Here is a 20,390-nt window from a genome sequence, read left to right as displayed (position 1 = left end):
TTTGGCAATGTGTGTAGATGCTACTAGTGTTCATAACTAAGAAGAATATGAGGAGATACTTCTGGCATACACTGTAGAGGTCAGGGGTAGTACTAAATACCCCACAGTGCACAGGGCATTTCTTCATGACTAAGAATTATTCAGGCCAATTGATAATGCCCTTATAAGCTAATTATATATAATATAATAATAATCAATGCAATGGGAACTTCATTAGTTCTGCTGTACCTGAGAAGTGCCAGGCCCATAGTCTCAGTGCCACCCACTTGGAGTGCCATCTCCAATGGAGAGATCATATTCATCTGTGTTTGATTGCATCCTTTACACACACCCTAGTCATTCCCCAACTTCCCTCCATTTTCAAGGGTGGACCTAAGAAGACTACAACTGTTCAAACTGTACGCAGGAATCCTCCAAGGATCTTATTCACACACAGATTCTGAATCCCTAGCTTTGGAGTAGTCTGAGGTTCTGTGTTTCTAACATTCTTGTAGGTGATGCTGGCTCTCTGGTCCACAGACTAGACTTTGAGGAGCTCTGAGAAGACCACATGTTGCTCCTCCTCCAGTTCCTATTTACTTTTTTCCTGCGGATTTCATCAATGTGCCATTAGTACACTGGGGGAATACCATGGAGACATGCCCTCAGCTGGACTCTGCCCCTGTTGGTTACATTCTGGCCGGGTTCACCTCTACTTGAGACTGAGAAAGTCAATAGAAGCTGAAAGGTTTTGATGTCTCACATTGGAAAGCTCCTAATTATTTTGTCCATTTTTGCCAATATCAATTTTGAATATGTTTACTTAACATGTTTTAGTTACACTAGTATATTTCCTCTCTAAAATAAAACATATTTAATGTCTAATCAACATGACCCAATTCTCTTACCACATACCATCTTCAAAAAATTTCTTACAGATTTAAAAAGAAGACTATGGTGACTTTTTTTTTTTTTTTGAGACAGGGTTTCTCTGTGTAGCCCTGGCTGTCTTGAAACTCACTCTGTAGACCAGGCTGGCCTCAAACTCAGAAATCCACCTGCCTTTGCCTCCTAAGTGCTGGGATTAAAGGCGTGCACCACCATTGCCCAGCCTATGGTGACTCTTAACTCATGATCAGTCTCTATGCCAACTGGCATTGGCAAGTTAACTGACCTCTGAGCTCTGCCCTGTTCACATACAGAATGGAGTTAATGATTCTTGTGTTGTAGTGTGGTAGACATTGTTTAAGACAGGGCATGCAAGTGCACTTAGCGTAGAGTCATTTACAATTAGCTGGGTTTTTCTTTAAGTGTATCTAGGATTTTGTTTTAATCAGATAGAACAAAATGACAAAATCAAAAAACAAAAAAACCCAAAAAACTAAAACAACAACAACAACAAAAAAAAAATAAACCAACCAACCAAAACAAAAAACAAAAAGGAAACCTTAAGAGAAGAACATAGTGCAGTTCCCAAGAGGACAGACATGCTCTACCACCCAAGGCTACAGGAGGAAGCACCTGGGTTAGATAGAAGGCAAAGGAGGCAAGGGCAGAATGTGGCCTTGAGTCCTTACGGGAACATCTATGAGGACAGATGGGCAAGGCGGGAAAACCAAATCTGAGCAGGTTTACATATCATGGGGGCTCTAGGCTAGATAGGTAGTGTCTAGTTGCTGGGTGCTTGGCTCTAGGCTGATCTCAGGCATGGGGAGTTCTGCCTTGAGTACATGAGGGCTGTTAAGGAGGTGATTATATATATATATATGCTTCAGGTTGGTTGGTTTGTATGTGAAGGATGTTGTGCTGGTTGGTTTCTGTCGAGTTAACACAAACTTATACATATCTGGGAAGAGGGAATATTAATTAAGAAAATGCCTTAATAGGATTGGCCTATGGTGATTTTTTTGGATTGGTTTATTGATGTGGGTGGTGACACCCTTGGATAGGTGGTCCTGAATGGCCTGAGAAAACAGTCTGAGCAGGTCATAAGCACTCCTCCAAGGCCTCTGCATCAGAACCTCCAGGTTCCTGCTCTAAGTTCCTTCTCTGACATCCCTGGATGATGGACTCCAAGCTATAAGCTGAAATAAGCCCTTTTGCCCCTATGTTTCTTTAGCTAAGGTGTTTTATCACACCAATAGAAGCCCTAACTAAGACCCATGTATTTGTAGGACAGCCTTAACTATCTGTAGGAATTTGTTCCCTCAAAAGGACAGGCTCTCTGGCATTGGCAAATCCCAGGATGTCAAAATATAATAAAACCCAGAGGATAAAAAAATGTGGTCAAGGTGGTGGTATGCATGGCTCAGGGTCATGAACACCATGTCCCTTGCCAGCTGAAGTGAATGTGGTTACTTTTAGTGGCTGGCTGTCCCTTTGTCCTCCTGGAAGCCTTCTCCCTCTGCCTGCTTTTCTTTTACAGGAGGTTGGTGACACCACAGTGTTCAATACTCAGACTTCCAGATTACTGTGCAACAGAGACTCCTGTGTCACCCTAAGCACTGGTGTTGACAGAGAAGAGAAAAATCGCAGATGCCTGCCTCTCCTAAGCCCAGGGCACGCTGTGTGTTTCGATTTCATGCTGGTAAGATGAAGCTAATTTCAGCTTCTTGGCTGATCTGATTCCAAGTGAGTAACCAGAAGCAGCATGCAACAGCGCTAGTACCTGCTGCTGCAGTTAGAAACCAATTGAGAGCACTCAGCTTCCTAAGTGAAGCTGCCCTTTGTGTAGGAGGAAGGGAAGGAGGGGCTGGGGACCAGACTCCTCTGCAAGTGGCCCCCATGCTGGGCCAGCACATCCCAAGGCTGACTCACAACACCATAGAACAGACTTCCGTGAAGCAGGATCCTTTTGAGATTCAATTGAACAAAGTGCAATACTGACAGCCATTTGAGGAAGGTTGGGCAAGCCTAGGATGGAGAGGCAGAAATCATTTTTTTCCTTGGAGGTTAATGGATACTCTAGGTGCTGGGAAGGGGACTGCAGCCACTAGGATTTTTGTTTTTAAAGCTGCAATTAACAAGTAAGTCTATTTGAACAGAGAATGGGGGAGGTATAGCTATAATCCTAGCACTATCATCTGAAGCACAAGGATGTAAGTTTGCAGCCTACTTGAGCTGTATAGTAAGTTCAAGTGTAGTAAGGGCTACATAGAAAGATCCTATCTTAAAAAAAACCCAAAAAACCAACCCCCAAAACAAAAAACAAACAAACAAACAGACAAACAAACAAACAAAAAACCAAAACGAAAACAAACCCAAACTAAAATTAATAACAATAACAATAATGTTGGCTGACTTAAGGGACTTTAAAATATTGCCTAAGTGGATGTCCACAGAGGCAATGGGCTTTAGGATAGTGTGACACTGAGCTTCATGAAGTCAACAAGGTGTCTGCTTTGCCTTGTCTGTGTATGTGTTCATGTAAATTCAAATGCATGTGCATAAACATCTTTGAGGGTCAGATGTTGATAACAGGTGTCTTCTTCTATTGCCCTCTCTACCCTTTTTGAAATAGGATCTCTCACTGAAGCTGGAGCTAGCTCATTCTATTAGACTAGCTGGCCAAGGAACCTCATGGTGTATTGCTGCATCCAGCATTGTTGTTGTTTTCTTTCTCTTTCTTCCTCTTCCTCCTCCTCCTCTCCCTCTGTCCTCCCCCCCCCCTTATTTTTCTTGCTGCTGCTTCACTTTTTTTTTTTTTTTTTTTTTTTTTTGGCTTTTCCAGACAGGGTTTCTCTGTATAGCCCTGGCTGTCCTGGAACTCACTCTGTAGACCATGCTGGCCTCGAACTCAGAAATCCGCCTGCCTCTGCCTCCCAAGTGCTGGGATTAAAGGCGTGCGACACAACGCCCAGCATCTCCAGGCTTTCTTCTGTGTCTGGATTTCATTTCAGCTATGTCTATTTTGTTCCTTGCTTGTTCTCTTTTACTGGGGGTGGGGTGGGGTTGGAAATGGTTTTGGAAGTGTTTCTTTTCTCTCCACCCCTCTTCTTATTGAATGAATATTCTCATTAGGTTTTCTGGTAGAAACGACTTACAGGATTTCCTTACCAAGTGTGCTTGTCTTTTATTTATTTTGTTTCTTTTATAGAGCCGTGGGGAACCCATAGCCTTGTGCCTGTTGAGCAGTTTCTTTCTCTAGAGCTGCACCCTGGGCCCTGGGTTCCTCCTTTCCCACTTTCTCCTTTTCCCACCATCCTCTTTCTTTCTTTGCTTTTTCCAATTTTTTTCCATCTTGCTAATGCTTAGCAAGAGTGGTCCTGGGCTTGAAGATATGGCTCTGTGATTAAGAGCACTGTATGCTCTTCTAGAGGACCCAGGTTCTACTCCCAGCATCCACATGGTGGCTTACAACTGTCTTCAGCTTTCAGTTCAAGGGGATCTGATAGCCTCTTCTGACCTCTGTAGATACCAGGTATGTGGTACTAAGATATGCATGCAGGTAAAACACCCACATGCATAAAATAATAAAATAAAATAAAATCTGGTCCTATATCTTTTCTTTTGCTTGACACAGAGTGGCTGTTCTCTTTGATTCCTGAGAGTAGGGGACTGATTTCTGTTCAACTTTTGTAGCCTCAAGTTGCTAGGGTTGCTGAGTTGGTAGTTTAGTTGAAACTGAGCATGCCCTTGGGGGACACAGCTCAGTGCTGGGTGACGGTAAGAGTCCTCTCAGGCAGTCAGGGATGCCTCTCATCTTCACAGACTTCTTTTTATTTTATTTTTAATTCATTTTTTACACTCCATATTCCATTCCCTGCCCCCCTACCCCATCTACCCTCCCACTGTTCCACATCCCCCACCCCCACCCCCACCCCTCCTGACCTCTAAACTCCCTGGGACCTCCATAATTCTCTTGAGGGTTAGGTGCATCATTTCTGAATGATCACAGACCTGTAATTCCTCTAGTGAATGTGTGTTGGGGGCTTCACATCAGCTGGTGTATGCTGTCTGTTTGGTGGTCCAGTGTTTGAAAGATCTCAGGGGTTCAGGTTAATTAAGACTGCTGGTCCTCCTACAGGGTCACCCTTCTCCTCAGCTTCTTTCAGCCTTCCCTAATTCAACAACAGAGGTCATCTGCTTCTGTCTTTTGGTTGGGTGCAAATATCTGCATCTGACTCTTTGAGTTGCTTGTTGGGTCTTTTGGAGGGCAGTTATGATAGATCCCTTTTTGTGAGTGCTCCATAGCCTCAGTAATAGTGTCAGGCCTTGGGACCTCCCCTTGAGCTGGATCCTACTTTGGGCCTGTCACTGGACCTTCTTTTCCTCAGGCTCCTCTCCATTTCCATCCCTGTAATTCTTTTAGACAGGAACAATTATGGGTCAGAGGTGTGACTGTGGCATGGCAACCCCTCACTTGATGTCCTGTCTTCCTGTTAGAGGTGGGCTCTATAAGTTCCCTTTCCCTACTGTCAAGCATTTCATCTAAGGTCCCTCCCTTTGAATCCTGAGAGTCTCACCTCCCAGGTCTCTGATGAATTCTGGAGGGTCCTCTCAACCTCCTGTTTCCTGAGCTTGCCTGCTTACATTTTTTTTCTGCAGGCCCTCAGGGCTTCAGTCCTTTTCCCTCATCCAATACCAGATCAGGTTCCCCTCTTTCCCCCACTCCTTCCCTGCCCATCCACTTTCCCTCCCATGTCCCTCCCTTCCTTTCTACTTGTGATTCCTTTCTTCTCTCTCCAAGTGAGACTGAGGCGTCCTCACTTGGACACTTCAGCTTATTGAGCTTTTTGAGTTCTGTGGACTGTATCTTGTGTATTCTATATTATTATTTGGCTAATATCCACTTATTAGTGAGTACATACCATGCATGTCCTTTTGCATCTGAGTTACCTCACTCAGGGCAATATTTTCTAGTTCCATCCATTTGCCTGCAAAACTCAGGATGTCCTTGTTCTTAAAAGCTGAGTAGTATTCCATTGTATAAATGAACCACATTTTCTGTATCCATTCTTCTGTTGTGGGACATCTAGGTTGTTTCCAGCTTCTGGCTATCACAAATAAGGCCACTATGAACATAGTGGAATAGGTGCCCCTGTGGTATGGTGGAGCATCTTTTGGGTATATTCCCAAGAGTGGTATAGTTGGGTCTTCAGGTAGATCTATTTCCAATTTTCTGAGGAACCTCCAGATTGATTGCTAGAATGGTTGTACCAGTTTGTAATCCCACCAGCAATGGAGGAGTGTTTCTCTTTCTCCATAGCCTCTCCAACATGTGTTGTTAACTGAGGTTTTGATCTTAGCCATTCTGATTGGTGTAAGGTAGAATCTCAGGGTCATTTTGATTTGCATTTCTCTGATTACTAAGAACTTTGAACATTTCTTTAGGTGTTTCTCAGCCATTCAAGATTCCTCAGTTGTGAATTCTCGGCTTCTTTGCCCATCCCAGACATATTTCCAAATGCCTTTCCCAGTCTCCCTTGAAGCTTACATCTGCTCAAGTGGCCTCAGTGCTTTACTTTTTCATTCTAGAATTTCTGACTTTTTAAAAAAGTGATCTGCTATGTTACTGTTCTTGAGGGGATGTAACCTTGCATATATTCACCCCAGATAGGGCACTGAGGACAAAGTAATGATTCTATCCAAGTGTGACTTGGTGAACCAGTGAGTTGATTGGACTTTCTTATAGGAGCATGGGTGAGGGATTACTTACAGAGGTCTTGGTAACTCAAACAAACAAACAAACAAAACCAACAACCCCCCTCCCCCAAAAACAGTTGCATAACTGACAAGTCCCACTCATCACCAGCTCACCAAAGCTGCTTCATGAACTCACATCTTCAGTTAACCTTTCACCTTTCAAGATCATGTGCAGCTGGAGAAGAGAAGAAGGGAGTACTGAGTGGAATCCCAGGTTTAGGTCTTGTGATCCTCTCCTCTAGGGGTGTCATTACTGTTGTCATTACCATAGTCCTAGCTAACACTGTATTGTTCTGGTTATTTTGTTGCCATGACTACAGGGTCAAGCATTATGTAGGTCACCACAGCAACCTATGTTTAATGGCCAATGGCCATGTCATGCTCATGCCCTGAAGAGATTGCTTTTGCCATCACATGACCCATTTTGTTCATAGTTGGTCATTTTTACTTTGTTAGAGCTGTTTTTTCATAAATGCCATCTCCTAAGTCTGTTAACATACTTATTTCCTAATCGTTTTCAGACTGTTCCACTATCATTGGTTTGTGGTAAGCATCCAGCACTTCCAGTTAGCCCTGCTGTTTTTCTTTACCTTTCTTATAGTTTAGGGGCCTCTGTTTTGCAGGCTCATCTCAATTCTCTCTCTCTCTCTCTCTCTCTCTCTCTCTCTCTCTCTCTCACACACACACACACACACACACACACACACACACACACACACACTTTCCTCATAAGTGATTTTACAGTAACTCTCATCAGTATAGAGGCCCATTTCAAAGCCAAGGCTCATGGTAAAGAATCAGTCTTACCAGGAGCCTGATATAGCTGTCTCCTGAGAGGCTCTGCCAGAGCCTGACAAGTACAGAGGCAGATGATCACAGCCATCTATTGGACTGAGCACAGAGTCCCCAGTGGAGGAGTTAGAGAAAGGACTGAAGAAGCTGAAGGGGTTTGCAACCCCCCAGGAACTAAACCACCAACCAAAGAGGACACATAAGGACCTATGGCTCCAACCGCATATGTAGCAGAGGATGGCCTTGTTGGGTATCAATGGGAAGAGAGGCCCTTGGTTCTGTGAAGGCTCAATGACCCAGTGTAGGAGAATGCCAGGACAGGGAGGCAGAAGTGGGTGACTGGGTGAGGGAACACCCTCATGGAAGCAGGTGGAGAGGGAATGGGATAGGGAGTTTCCGGTGGGGGAGGGGACCGGGAAAGGGAATTTGAAATGTAAAGAAAGGAAATATCCAATAAAAAAAGTCACAAACTGTTGCAGAATTAAAAAAAAAAAAGAGTCAGGTCTTATAATGGGTAGATAACAAGCATGTCCCAATCATGGCCACCAAGGCAGCAGGTGATGGGGTCCCCATGTGCTGTTTGTACCCTCTCCTTTCGTAAGTGACAGTCTTAGTACTTCTAGGGACACAGTTTTCAGCCACTGCTCCAGCTTTAAATCAGTAAATCTGTTTCCCACCCTCTTTCCTAAATGGGGCTTTCTGTTGTTTAGTGTCCTAGAAACTGTTAAGTCTCAAAAAGTTCTTATGCTCAGGAATAAGTGTTGGCCTAGCTCAAACTGAACTATAGAAGGGTTTCTGGTGGTTAGATTAAAGCCAGCATCCCTCAGGAACTTGTGAAACTTCACGAAGTCATTTCCTTTGCATCTGTCAGAGGGGGTATATGGCTCTCCGTTGACATACACCTGTGGCTACATATCAAAGCCCATGCTGGCCTACCTCTGTCCCTACTTAAACTAGTTATGCATCTCAAAAATCCTGTAGCATGCTGACCCCTCTCATCCCTCCTTCTACCCTAAACTCCCAGGATGTTTCCGTTAACAGTCTTCCCTCCTGTATTCCCCAGATAAGGATCTGGGGAATTATCCTCTATATGATGGCAAGGTTTCCCACCCTATTTCCATGATCCCTGCTATTTTCAGTATTCTTATTATTCCCTGCTGTGATGGTTTGTATATAGGAGTGACCTGGCCTATTAGAAGGTGTGACCTTGTTGGAGTAGTTGTGTCACTGTGTGTGTGGGCTATAAGACTCTCATCCTAGCTAGCAGCCTTCAGATGAAGATGTAGAACTCTCAGCTCCTCCTACCTGTGTCTGCTTGGATGCTGCCATGTTCCTGCCTTGATGATATTGGACTGAACCTCTGAACCCATAAGGCAGCCCCAATTAAATGTTGTCCCGTATAAGACTTGCCTTTGTCATGGTGTCTGTTCACAGCAGTAAAGCCCTAACTAAGACACCTGCTATTCTCCTGCCTCTCACAGCTAGCTCTGACAATGTCCAGTCTGCTTCTTTTTCTTGCTTCTCTGAACTCTTTCAGATGTTTCTAAATGTTCTCTCTCTCTCTCTCTCTCTCTCTCTCTCTCTCTCTCTCTCTCTCTCTCTCTCTCTCTCTCCTCCATAATAACCACCCCCAAACATGGAGCAGCCATTTGGGTGGTTTCTTTACTGTGCCCTCACATACAGAAACAAAACTCCAAACTACCTCTGCTTCCTCCTGGACCTGCAGCCAACCAAAACTTCAGCCTATTTAACCTTTCTTTCTTCCTTCCTTCCTTCCTTCCTTCCTTCCTTCCTTCCTTCCTTCCTTCCTTCCTTCCTTCCTTCCTTTCTCTCTCTCTCTCTCTCTTTCTTTCTTTCTTTCTTTCTCTCTTTCTTTTAGAAATGTGTAGGGGTGAATAAAAAATAAAAAGGAAAAGAAAAGGAAACATGGACTGTGCCTACGTATGGTGAAAGGAAAGGTTTATTGTAAATATGTGGGAAAACACAGAAGCAGGGACATTTGGGAGATGCAAGCTGTTGCTAGTTAGCTGCTGGGTGGAGCCTAGAGGAATTGCTAACATAACACATTTGACCTGCTAACTTGCTACATGACCTTGGAACCAGTGGCTTCTTCTTCTTTAAAGTTCAGTCAGTTCCCTCCATTTTAAATTGATAGTGCTGGAAACTTAACCTTCAAGAACTTTTCTACCTCAGAGTCCAGAAGTCTATTGGCAGATTGTTTAAAATGTGACTTCTGCTACAATCAGGAGTGCTGAGTGTTTGTTCAGTTCAGGCAAAAAGTAAATGTGTCGGCTATTCTAATGAAACGGGTACATTTTTGCTCTAAATGTCATGGATGTTTATTATCAGATTAAACTACAGCAGGCCTAATTTTAGCTCTTCCAATTCAAGTGGAGCAATGAAGATTAAATGTTAGGCATAATTAAAGATGCAGATGTAGTTATATTGAATTATAAACCTCATTAAGTGCAGTGTCCCAGGAAGGCTCTTGAGACCAGCTACAAAGGACTTCTAGTCACAGTGCTAGAGTTATTAAAATATTCTAAAGTAAATCTCAGTTCCAAAATATTATGACTTGCATGAAAAGATTCCTAAAAACATGGTTGGGGTTGATTCCATGGCTAATTTCCTTATTCTGTTTGTAGAGAGTTGGGAAGGAGGATTTCTTCCCTAGTGTTTATATGGAATGTGTTTGATGCCATTGACATGGGATCAAATCTCCTGGGCCTGTGCAAAGAGGAACTCAAGGTCGAATTCCATTCTAGGGTTGATTTCGGGGGCATTAAGAGAGGTTTTCCAAAGTTTGTAAGGCTACATTTTGAAAATATAGACAGATACATTTCCTTGGTGACATTTCCATATTTTTCTGTCTGTAAAGTCAGCAGGTAGACATTTTAACAATCCAAGGAATATGGAATAGGATAAAGAATCCATGACTTCAAAGAAATCAGAGTTGATATTTTCTATCTCAAATTTTGCAAAAAAAAACAAAAAACAAAACCTATACCTTAAACATCTCTCTCTCTCTCTCTCTCTCTCTCTCTCTGTGTGTGTGTGTGTGTGTGTGTGTGTGTGATCACCTGTATGTACTGGACCGGCATGGGTGTATTTCATGGGTGTGCAGGTACATGTGTGTGCATGTAGAGGCCAGAGGTCAACCAGAGGTATTGTTCCTGAAACCATCTATCTTGTTTTCTGCTAGAGTCAGGTCAGCCAACTTTACTTTGACCCCAGAGACAATGTTTAGAGCAGAAACTGAAGGAAAGGCCATCTAGTGACTGTCCCACGTGGGAATCCATCCCATATACAGTTACCAAAGCCAGATACTATTGTGGATGCCAACAAGTGCTTGCTGACAGGAACCTGATATAGTTGTCTCCTGAGAGGCTCTGCCAGTGCCTGACAAATACAGAGGTGAATGCACACAGCTATCCATTGGACTGAGCACAGGGTCTCCATTGGAGAAGCTAGAGAAAGGATCCAAGGAGCTGATAGAGTTTGCAGCTCCATAGGAGGAACAGCAATATGAACCAACCAGTACTCCCAGAGCTCCCAGGGACTAAGCCTACCAACCAAAGAGTACCCATGGAGAGACCTATGGCTCCAGTGCAAATGTAGCAGAGATGGCCTTGTGGGACATCAGTGAGAGGAGAGGCCCTTGGTCTTGTGAAGGGTCCCAGTGTAGGGGAATGCCAGGACAGGGAAGTGGGAGTGGGTGGGTTAGTGAGCAGGGGGAAGGGGATGGGGTAGGGGGATTTTTGGAGGGGAAACGAGGAAAGGGGATAAATATCTAATTTAAAAAAGAGAGGAGTGAAAAAAGAATTTTGGGTTATATTGGGTTACATGAGACCCTACACAAGAAAGGGGAGGATCATATTAATTTAGGCTTATTAATATAATTATGTCCCCAAAGGCCCATACACCTCAACATTTAACAGCTGGGCATGCATTTACAGACTGTCTAGTAGATAGGACCAGTTTGTAATGTCACCAATGTTACAAGAATATCACTTTGGTATAGTTTTTGGTTAGATGCTCCCCAGCAGGCACTGTACTCTGGGTCGTCATCTAGCTTACTGCCCCCCCCCAACTGTCTTGTGTTCTAGGCCCCTACTGTTAGGAATGCCCTTGATGTTCTACCACATACATCCAAACCCTGTATTGAGCTCTCCTCCCCCAGGCAGAAAGGATGTTTGTCCAGCACATCACTGGTTTTAAAATATAGTCTTGCATCTCAAGCTCCCCACCAGACCCAGGTAAACTCAGCCGATTGATCACCATAAGAGAGGGGCTTGGCAAACTTTAAAGGGCCAGAAAATAAATATTTTAGGTCTCTATTGAGAGCTCTCGATTCTGTAAGTGCAATGTAAAATCGATTCTAGACTACACGTCACAAACGGGTGTGGCTATGTGCCAATCTAACTTTATTTACAGAAAGAGGAAGTGTGCTGTGTTGGGGGAAGGGCTTTAATTTTCTGACTCTGCTAAAACTGGACATTATAAGTATGTGCCATATTCTTTTATTGGTTTGTTTTGTCGTTACTGAAGGATTCACCCCCCCTCCCCCGGTTGGAATATAAGGGAGTGTAATGTCTTTACATTGTTCTCTGTCACTTAGCAGTTATGTGAAATTGAATGAGTTACTTAACCTCCTTGGTCTTAATTTCCTTATCTGTCAGATGGGGATAATAGTAATAATGACCTCCATGTGTTTGAGAGAATTAAATGTTTTTTTTTTTGTTTTTTTTTTTACAACATGTTGTCGTCATCATCATCATCCCATGTGCCTTCCTCATTAAGTTGTGCAATTCTATAGAAGTAAATCAGTGCATAGAACCATAAAGACACACATTAAAAGTCTTTTAGAGGCTGGGCGGTGGTGGTGCACGCCTTTAATCCCAGCACTTGGGAGGCAGGGGCAGAGGCAGGCAGATTTCTGAGTCCGAGGCCAGCCTGGTCTACAAAGTGAGTTCCAGGACAGCCAGGACTACATAGAGAAACCCTGTCTCAAAAACCAAAAAAACAAAAACAAAAACAAAAACAAAAAGTCTTTTAGATTATGTTTCACTGAACACTCAGAGGTGAGCCTATTAAGGAGAGCTGGATGCTCTCGAAGGTGACCACTAGTGTTCTCCCTGTATATTGGCTGTCCTTGTCTCCATGGTTACCAGCCAACTCTGAGTTTCTCAGAGGTCAACCCCCAGCTTCTTTATTACAGGTGGTCAGTCTATCCCTGAAAAGCCATCTTCTGCCTTGAATTCCATCTCCTAGCTACCTCTATGGCTACCTGGGTTATGTGGATGAAGCTCAGGAAGAGGATCCCTAAGACTATAGCAGGAAAGTTCTAAGCAGACATGGAAGTCACTGGTAAGAGCAAAGTTAGTGGGTGTGTAGGGTACTGGGACTGCTTATAAGCCCTGGTGTGAATAAGCTGCACAGGGTCCTTTCCTTGGTGACAGAAGGGAGGCCTCATAGCTGGTCTAGTGGACGCCTCCAACCAAGACCCCACTGTTTTATCAAAAATCTCTTTCATCTTAGGGCTGGTTGAGCTTTGATCTGGGAAAATGGAAGGCCGGGTTTCTGGGTGCCCACTGCCAACTTTTGCAGCAAGAGTGAGCCTTGTTGATCCTGCTGGCTCAGACGTACTCCATTTCCTGGTAATTAAACAAGTGGAGATCAAAGCTGACAAATCTCCCAGTCTCTCAGAACAGGAGATGAAGGTAAATATTTCCAGCAACAGTTCTTTCTCTCTTTTCATTAAAAGTGAAACATGAAATGTGTTTTTACTTTGAAGAAAATGGGTGTGTTCAAGGTCAGTCTAGAGATTTTCTGTCTGACTACTGTGGTTATTCTACACTGGTTCTAACTCTCTGCTCAGTGGAGGGATGCAGCATCTAAATCCTATCAAGTCAGAAGACACAAGGAAGGTATGGAACACACCCATCTGGTAACCAGAGCCTACATCTGGTGACACCTGCCCTTTGCTGGCCATGGCTTAGAGCTTCCGAAGCCCCTGTCCAGTTATTGCTCCTAGGGCTCAGCCTGAATTTCAGGCAGTTACCTATGCTATCTTGGCTGTTTTCCCATAATGTCTTTGTGATTTGCTGTCTTCTCTGAAAGGAACGGCTCACCAAGAGACTTTCCCCAGGCCCACCAATTCAGGAAGCTCAAGGTTGGAGGCTACAGATGCCTGCTGGGGGTCTTAGATGGGCTCTTCTCAGTGCAGGGATCCACTTGAGCTAGCTCAAGTTCGGGACAGGTGGGTTGTGTGGAACCAGATGAGGAGCTCCTGGGGACCCCAGATGGGGCTTCAGGGATACTAGTGACAGAGTCTGTGGATGCCTGAAGCGCAGGACTACATAAAGGGCTGCACAGCATCCATGTCCTTACCTTACCTAGGGCTTTCCTTCCTCCTTTGGCTCCATACTTGCCTTCTGAGTCATTGCTGCTTCATCCTGCTTGTTCACTGTCTCTGGAAGCTGACTTGAATCCAGGTCTTCCCTGTGTCCTCATGCTTTGGCCTTGACTTTCATGCCTCATCCCCAGTCCCAAATTCCAAAGAGAAGGTAAATGTGGAGAGTGGGAATCTGATTGACCTGTCCATCTTGAGTCAGGCTCCAATGTGACAGTTCTGATCAGGATGTAGGTGCTCCAGACCCACCTTTGATCCAATTAGCTATAAGTAAAGGACTTCCTTCCCAGAGTCATGGGGTAAGGAGTAACGTCAGCTTCTGTGCTGGAAATGCAGCTTAGTGGGTGGACTGCTTGGCCAGCATGCACTTCAGACTTACTAGGCCTTGGGTTTGATTCCTAGTACGGAGGTAATCCCAGCACCTGGGAGGTAGAGATGAGGGGATGAGAAGTTCAGGTTGTTCTCAGCTACACAGAAAGCTTAATGCTAGCCAGAGGTTTATGAAACCCCATTGAAACAAACAAACAGACAAACAAACAAACCAACCAACCAACCAATTTCTCTCTCACAAAGTATGTTAGCAAAATATTCCTCATAAGTGATCCTGACTGTGACCAGCTCAGAGTACGATAGATGCCAGGAAGGACCTGAATGCTCACTTAGACTTTTGGTTGCTGTGTTTATCAGCTGCCGTACTTTTTTAAAGATATAACTCACATACTATAGAATTCACCCTTGAAAACATACAACCCAGTGTTTTTTGGTATACTCTGCAAGATTCTGCAACTACCGCCACTATCTAATGCCAGATGATCTCATCACTGAAAATAAAACCCCATGCCCATAAGCATTCACTTGCCACTTCCTGTTCCTCCAACCCTGAGCAGCCATGGATTTATTTTCTATTTCCGTGATCTATCTATTTCAGACATGTCATGTCATTCCAATCACATGATCTACAGCCTTTTGTGTTTTTGTCTTTATTAGCATAAAGTTCTACAGGCTCATTCATTCTACAGCGTGGTTCAGTGTCCTCATGTTCACTGCATAAAACTCTATTAATGGGCCTTTTTCTTTTTTCATCCAGTTTCTTGTCTCTTCATGGGCACTTGTGTTGTTTCTACTTTCTGGTTTTGAGTTGTATTGCTATGAACATCTGGATACTGGTTTTTGTGTGTATATGTTTTACATCCTCTGACACACATGAGTTGAGATGAGACTTGCTAAATCACCCTAGTGAGTCTGAAGTGGTGTTTTGTTGTTTAAATCTGCATCATTGCCTTACCTCCTGAGCAGTAAGGAAAGAGGAGCAGGAGGAGGGAGGGATAGATGCTCTAAGCATCATTTCCTGTGCTCATTGGTCACTTGATGTTTTTGAGAAATGGCCATTCAAATCTTGGCCCATTCAAAAATAGTGGGTCATTTGTCTTCTGTTAGTGTTTGGTGTAGCTGCTCAACCTTTCTAGGACTAGATTTTCTTATCTTATTAGTAAGGTTACCTATTTCAGGTATCTGGAGGCAATCTGTGAGGCAATGCATATCACAGCCTTTAAAAGTGCTGATTCATAGGTTAACCCTATAGGAAGACCAGCAGTCTTAACTGACCTAGACCCCTGGGAGCTCTCAGACACTGAGCCACCAATCAGGCTGCATACATGAGGTAGTCCAAGGCCCGTGACACATTATAGCAGAGGACTGCCTGGTCTGACCTCAGTAAGAGAAGATTCATCTAATCCCTGAGAGACTTGAGGCCCCAGGGAGTGGGGAGGCCTGGTGGTGGTGGAGGATCCTCTCAGAGACAGAGGGGAGGAGGAATGGGATGAGGAGCTGTGGGACTGGGGAACAGGAGGAGGGCCAGTGGCTGGAAAAAGTGCCCAATTCATGAAAGAAACAGCAGTGATATTATTATCATGTCATTGTGTAGATTACCCAATAGTTTATTCTCTTGGTGACACTCTTTCTCATACCAAGATGCTGTTTGGGGTGGGGTGGGGGTGAGGATTGAACTTAAGAGTATATTGTAAGAAGCATGGGATGTGGCTGAAAGATAAGAACACCCATCCTTTCAGTTGTAGTAGATGACTACTAGTGAGTGCCCTTTTTGTTTACTAGGGACTCCAGTAAGGACCATAAATGTGGATAATAGAATATGAGAAGTGACTTAATATACTGTGACAAAATATTTGACATTAACTTAAAGGAGGATAGATTTACTTTGAACCATAATATCAAAGGTGTCAGTCTAGGTCACTTAGCTCCATGGCTTTTGGGTCCTGAATGAACACAAATGTTGTGGTAGGGAGCAGGTGATAGAGCAATTTATGACAAACAGGAGACAAGGGAGAGAAGGGCAGAAAGACAGAGCAGTGGGGAGAAAGGGAGGGAGGGAGACTGAGAGAGAGAATATGACCAGGAACTGGGATAAGACACAGCCTTTTCAGAGCACATTCCCCAGTGACCTACTCCCTCCAACTCAGCCCGATCTCCTAGCCTCTATTACCCCCTAAAGCCACCAGATTATGAGTCCATCATTAGATTAACCCACAGATTAGGTTAGACCCATCACAATGCAATCATTTCTCAGAAGCCTCACCTCTGAGTTTTGCTGTCCTAGGGACCAAGAATCTATGAGCCCTTAGGGACATGATAACAGGAGAGAAGCCAGCCAGGGGCTGGAGGGCATTGAGAGAATTGGTAAAGGTGATTTTTATGAAGCTTTACTGTGGTGTGTAATCGAAAATGTCTTCCCTCCAAAGAGCTGGTAAAATTTACATCTTACCTAAGCATTGTAGGAATGGGTCTTTTTTTTTTTTTTTGAGAAAATGCATAAAGTGCTTCTGGCTTGAAGGGGTATAGAATGGGTTCCATTATTCCCAAATTATGCTGTGATCTCTTTAAGAATTGAGATAATGAAGGTCAAGAATACCCCGCAGTGGTGGCCCATGCCTTTAATCCCAGCGTTTGGAGGCAGAGGCAGGTGGATTTCTGAGTTCAAGGCCAGCCTGGTCTACAGAGTATGTTCCAGGACAGGCAGGGTTACACAGAGAAACCCTGTCTCGAAAAACAAAAAACAAAACAAAACAAAACAAAAAGGTTAAGGATAGAAAATCTTTCTTGGTTACTCACACGGATATGTAATAAAACCATGGTGGCTCAATCTCCTCCTGGATTGGCTTGGTGCACAGTGTGGGAAGAGCCCTCTGCATCCTGCTGTCTGTGGACTATAAGCATCTTACCTCTACATGGGCATGGAGATTGTACCTCTGCTGTGCCTGTGTATATCTGCTTGAGGTCAGGTCTGTAGCCGCCACAGCTTCTTGGTGAGTGCTCTAATACTGTGTTATTTAGATTTCCAGCCAAATTTCACTTTGAAGGCTTCCTATGCATCTGATGATAGCATTATCAGAAGGTGGTTGAACTTTTAGGAGGTAAAACCTATTTGGAAGAAGTGGATCACTGGAGCATGTTCCGTGTTTTGGAACCATCTCCTTCTAATTTCTCATTGGCTTCAGGCTGCTTTGAGGTGAGCAGTTTTGCTCCCATGTGTGTGCTCTTCCTTATCCCATGCTCAACTTGATGGAATTAGCCAACCATGGACAGAAAACTTTGAAAATATGAACCATTATTCCTCCTTTAAAGTTATTTATCATAGACATTCTGTCACAATGATGAAAAAGGTATTACACAGAAGCAAAGTTCTGGGCTATAGAAATTTCATAGTCCTTTTATAGTTCAGAAGGAGTCTCCATTGTGAAGACCACAGAGGCTCTCCTATGCATATGCAGAATGTTTGTGCCCCACCCATTCCATGTAGATCTCATAGCACCAGTGACACTGAATTAGAAAGTGGAAACACTGGGAGGTAATTAAGTAACAGGGTGAAGACTTCATGGATGGATCAGTGTCCTTGTGAAAGCAACCCAAAGGTCTTTCTCAGTGTCTCTTTACCATGTTAAAATTTAGGGAGATTTCAGTATGTGATCCAGGATGCCTTCACTAGAACCCAGTCATGTTGGTGTCTTGATCTGAGGCCTCTAGCCTCAAGGTTTGTAAGCAGTATCTTCCTATTGTATCTAAGCTGCCTAGCCCACAGTACATTGTTATAGCAGCTGACTTATACACTCTCCCAAGTGCCTTAAGGAAGGGGAGTCTTTGCTTGGGAGGGGTGTAGTAAACAGTTTTATGTCACAGTATGGGAACTGCTATCTACACTGGCCATTAGTAGTAACTGGCTTACTTAGAAAACAAACTTTCATCTTCCATACACTGCAGGACAGTTTGTTCAGTCAATGGATAAATTAGGTACCGTCATGAAACACATTCTGAGCCAGGTATTTTCTGAAAGGAGATTCCCATCTAGTTAGAGAAACAACATGCAAACAGCAAGCAGTGGTTATAACAGAATGAAGCAGATGTGTGAAACCTGCACTGGGTGGAGAGGACTGCTCATTTTGGTGAAGGCACCAGGGAAACTTCTGTGAAGGGTAGAAGAGGTCATGGTCTGGAAAGGGTACTCCTGGCTAAGGAATCATAGGAGCAGAAGTACAGAGAGTCAGGTGGTTTTAGACTGGGCAAGGGAGGTATAACCTTAATTTTTCACAGCATATTTTTAATGATGGTTCTTAAATGCTAGTAACCTCCCTTTCCACCCACCAGGTGTGGTGGAAAAGAAAGGAGCCAGGGGAAGTGGACCTGTTTAGAAATGGTTCTTTGGAGCAAATCCTATATGCATTGTCAGGAAATCAGCAGTTCAGTTCATAGGTCAGCAGCATCAGCTTGATCCACTTGCAAACACTTCACAGATATAATCAGCAGTCCAATTCAGTAGTATCGGGATAGCAGCAATGGTGTCATGACCTAGCAGAGACAGCCAGGCCTCAGCCTCAGCATGAATCAGCAGGAGGGACCAGGGCCAACAGGAACACTAGGACAAGTTCTGCAAAGATCAGCGAAGACGTGAAATCAAGAAGTGTTTAGCTATGTAAGCAAGCCAAACTCAGCCTCTGTCACCGTCTGTAGTCCTTTTTATATGCCCTCCAAACATCATGTGTCCTCCACAGGTCCTGCCTCAGCCTGTGTCTTGCCTCAGCACGGGAGTCTGTCTCAGCTGACGTCACTCTACCAATCAGCCCCAGTCCGCAGAAGTGATAAGAAGCTGCATCACACCATCAGAAGTTTTTTTGGTGCGTTTTTGGAGCTCAACTATGCAATGTAAGGCTGGCCAATACATGCATGTCGTTAGCAAAGAACCCTTTATCACATGTCCCTTCAAGTGCTTGCTTTAGCAGAACACCCTTTCACCTGTGTCTGCTTCAGAGAAACATTCCTTCGTGTGTTTGCCCCAGCAAAAAATGCCATCCAACACAACTGACTTTCCTAAGAACCCTTAAGTTTTCACTTCGGGAGTTTTGACAGACAGATGACTGGGTGAAGCAGAAGAGGAAGGTGAGACCCTTAGTGTTGATCAGGGTATTAGACTATGTTTTTGAGGCAAAAAGGAGAATTAGTAGGTTGAGAGACTGTTAAGAACTGAGTAGAAGTGGCTAGGTTATTTTGAAGAATATGGGAAAGCCTAGAGGTTGAGGGGAATACATGGAGTTGGGCTGGCCACATGGTGGTAATGTGACAGCTGGGTCCTTCTTTCTTTTTGGTATTTCCCATCCCATGTCTGGAGCCCAAAGAGGGTGTCCTCCAAGCAGCCAGCCCCACCGGCCAAGTCTGCTTGTTTTCCAAGAGGTCCCTCCCTCTTCTTGGATTGACAGGAAGAGAGAGCAACTGGAAAGACTGGCAATCTGCATGAGCTGGACAAAACAGAAATACACATCAACTGGCCATTGTTAACAGTTTGTGCATGAAATGTTTCCATGGCTCATGTGTTTCAACACCTGGTCTCCAGCTGGTGGCGCTATTTTAAGAGCTTGTGAGTGTGCAGCTGACTCACTGAAGACAGGCCCTTGAGGGTTCTAGTGTGGCTTTTCTTCCAGTCCTGTTGCTTTCCCATCCAGCCTCCACATGAGGAGCCACACACTTCCACCAACAGCACTGATTAAATAGCTCCTGCACTGTGCCTTCTCTGCATGATGAGCTGAAACTCCCCTGAAGCCATAACCCAACATAAACCTCTTCTCTCTTAAGCCACTTCTGTCAAATACCCTCACAGTGAGAAAAAAAATAGATCTAAATCTATATCTTTGTGCCTATATTTACCTTTTGGACCTATCTTTGGTCCATTCTGTGAATCTCAAGCATCATCAAGACATATTGCAAGTGTTGTGCCAGGGAAAAGTTAGTGATCCTCAAAACACACATAGGAGCCAATCTGATGCGACTCACAGCAGGGTCTTTATTCTAGTCAAGCCAGCTCCAGCCCCCCTCCCCCTCCCCCAACACACCACTGTCTTGCAGGATGGTTTTGGTGATGGAGCCCCGAATGCCTATCCGGGCAAGACTTTACAGTAAGCAGCAAGCAGGGAATATGTGTGCAAGCATCAAATTGGAACACTCCTGTGGCCTTTAACATAATTGGCTGGTGCTGAGAGTCATATCATAAACTTAACTTCTG

At 44.1% G+C, this 20,390-nt stretch overlaps 2 long non-coding RNA genes across 2 annotated transcripts in view; one reads left to right on the top strand and one right to left on the bottom strand.

Moving 5' to 3' along the window:
* Positions 1–6,912, bottom strand: part of Gm34406 — a 14,709-nt gene extending 7,797 nt beyond the window's left edge. The window contains exon 1 of the long non-coding RNA XR_386854.3: positions 6,739–6,912. This is a non-coding gene — a long non-coding RNA (predicted gene, 34406). The remainder of the gene's footprint in view (positions 1–6,738) is intronic.
* Gm34459 lies at positions 1,426–20,390 on the top strand. Its single transcript, XR_386855.3, has 4 exons — positions 1,426–2,566; positions 12,635–12,783; positions 12,955–13,136; positions 18,889–20,390. It is a non-coding gene; the product is annotated as a predicted gene, 34459 (long non-coding RNA).

This window comes from Mus musculus, chromosome 19 (assembly GCF_000001635.26).
Source record: "Mus musculus strain C57BL/6J chromosome 19, GRCm38.p6 C57BL/6J".
NCBI classification, from domain to species: domain Eukaryota; kingdom Metazoa; phylum Chordata; class Mammalia; order Rodentia; family Muridae; genus Mus; species Mus musculus.
Note: the sequence above shows the minus strand (reverse complement) of the source record. Positions and strands in the feature narration are given on the sequence as shown.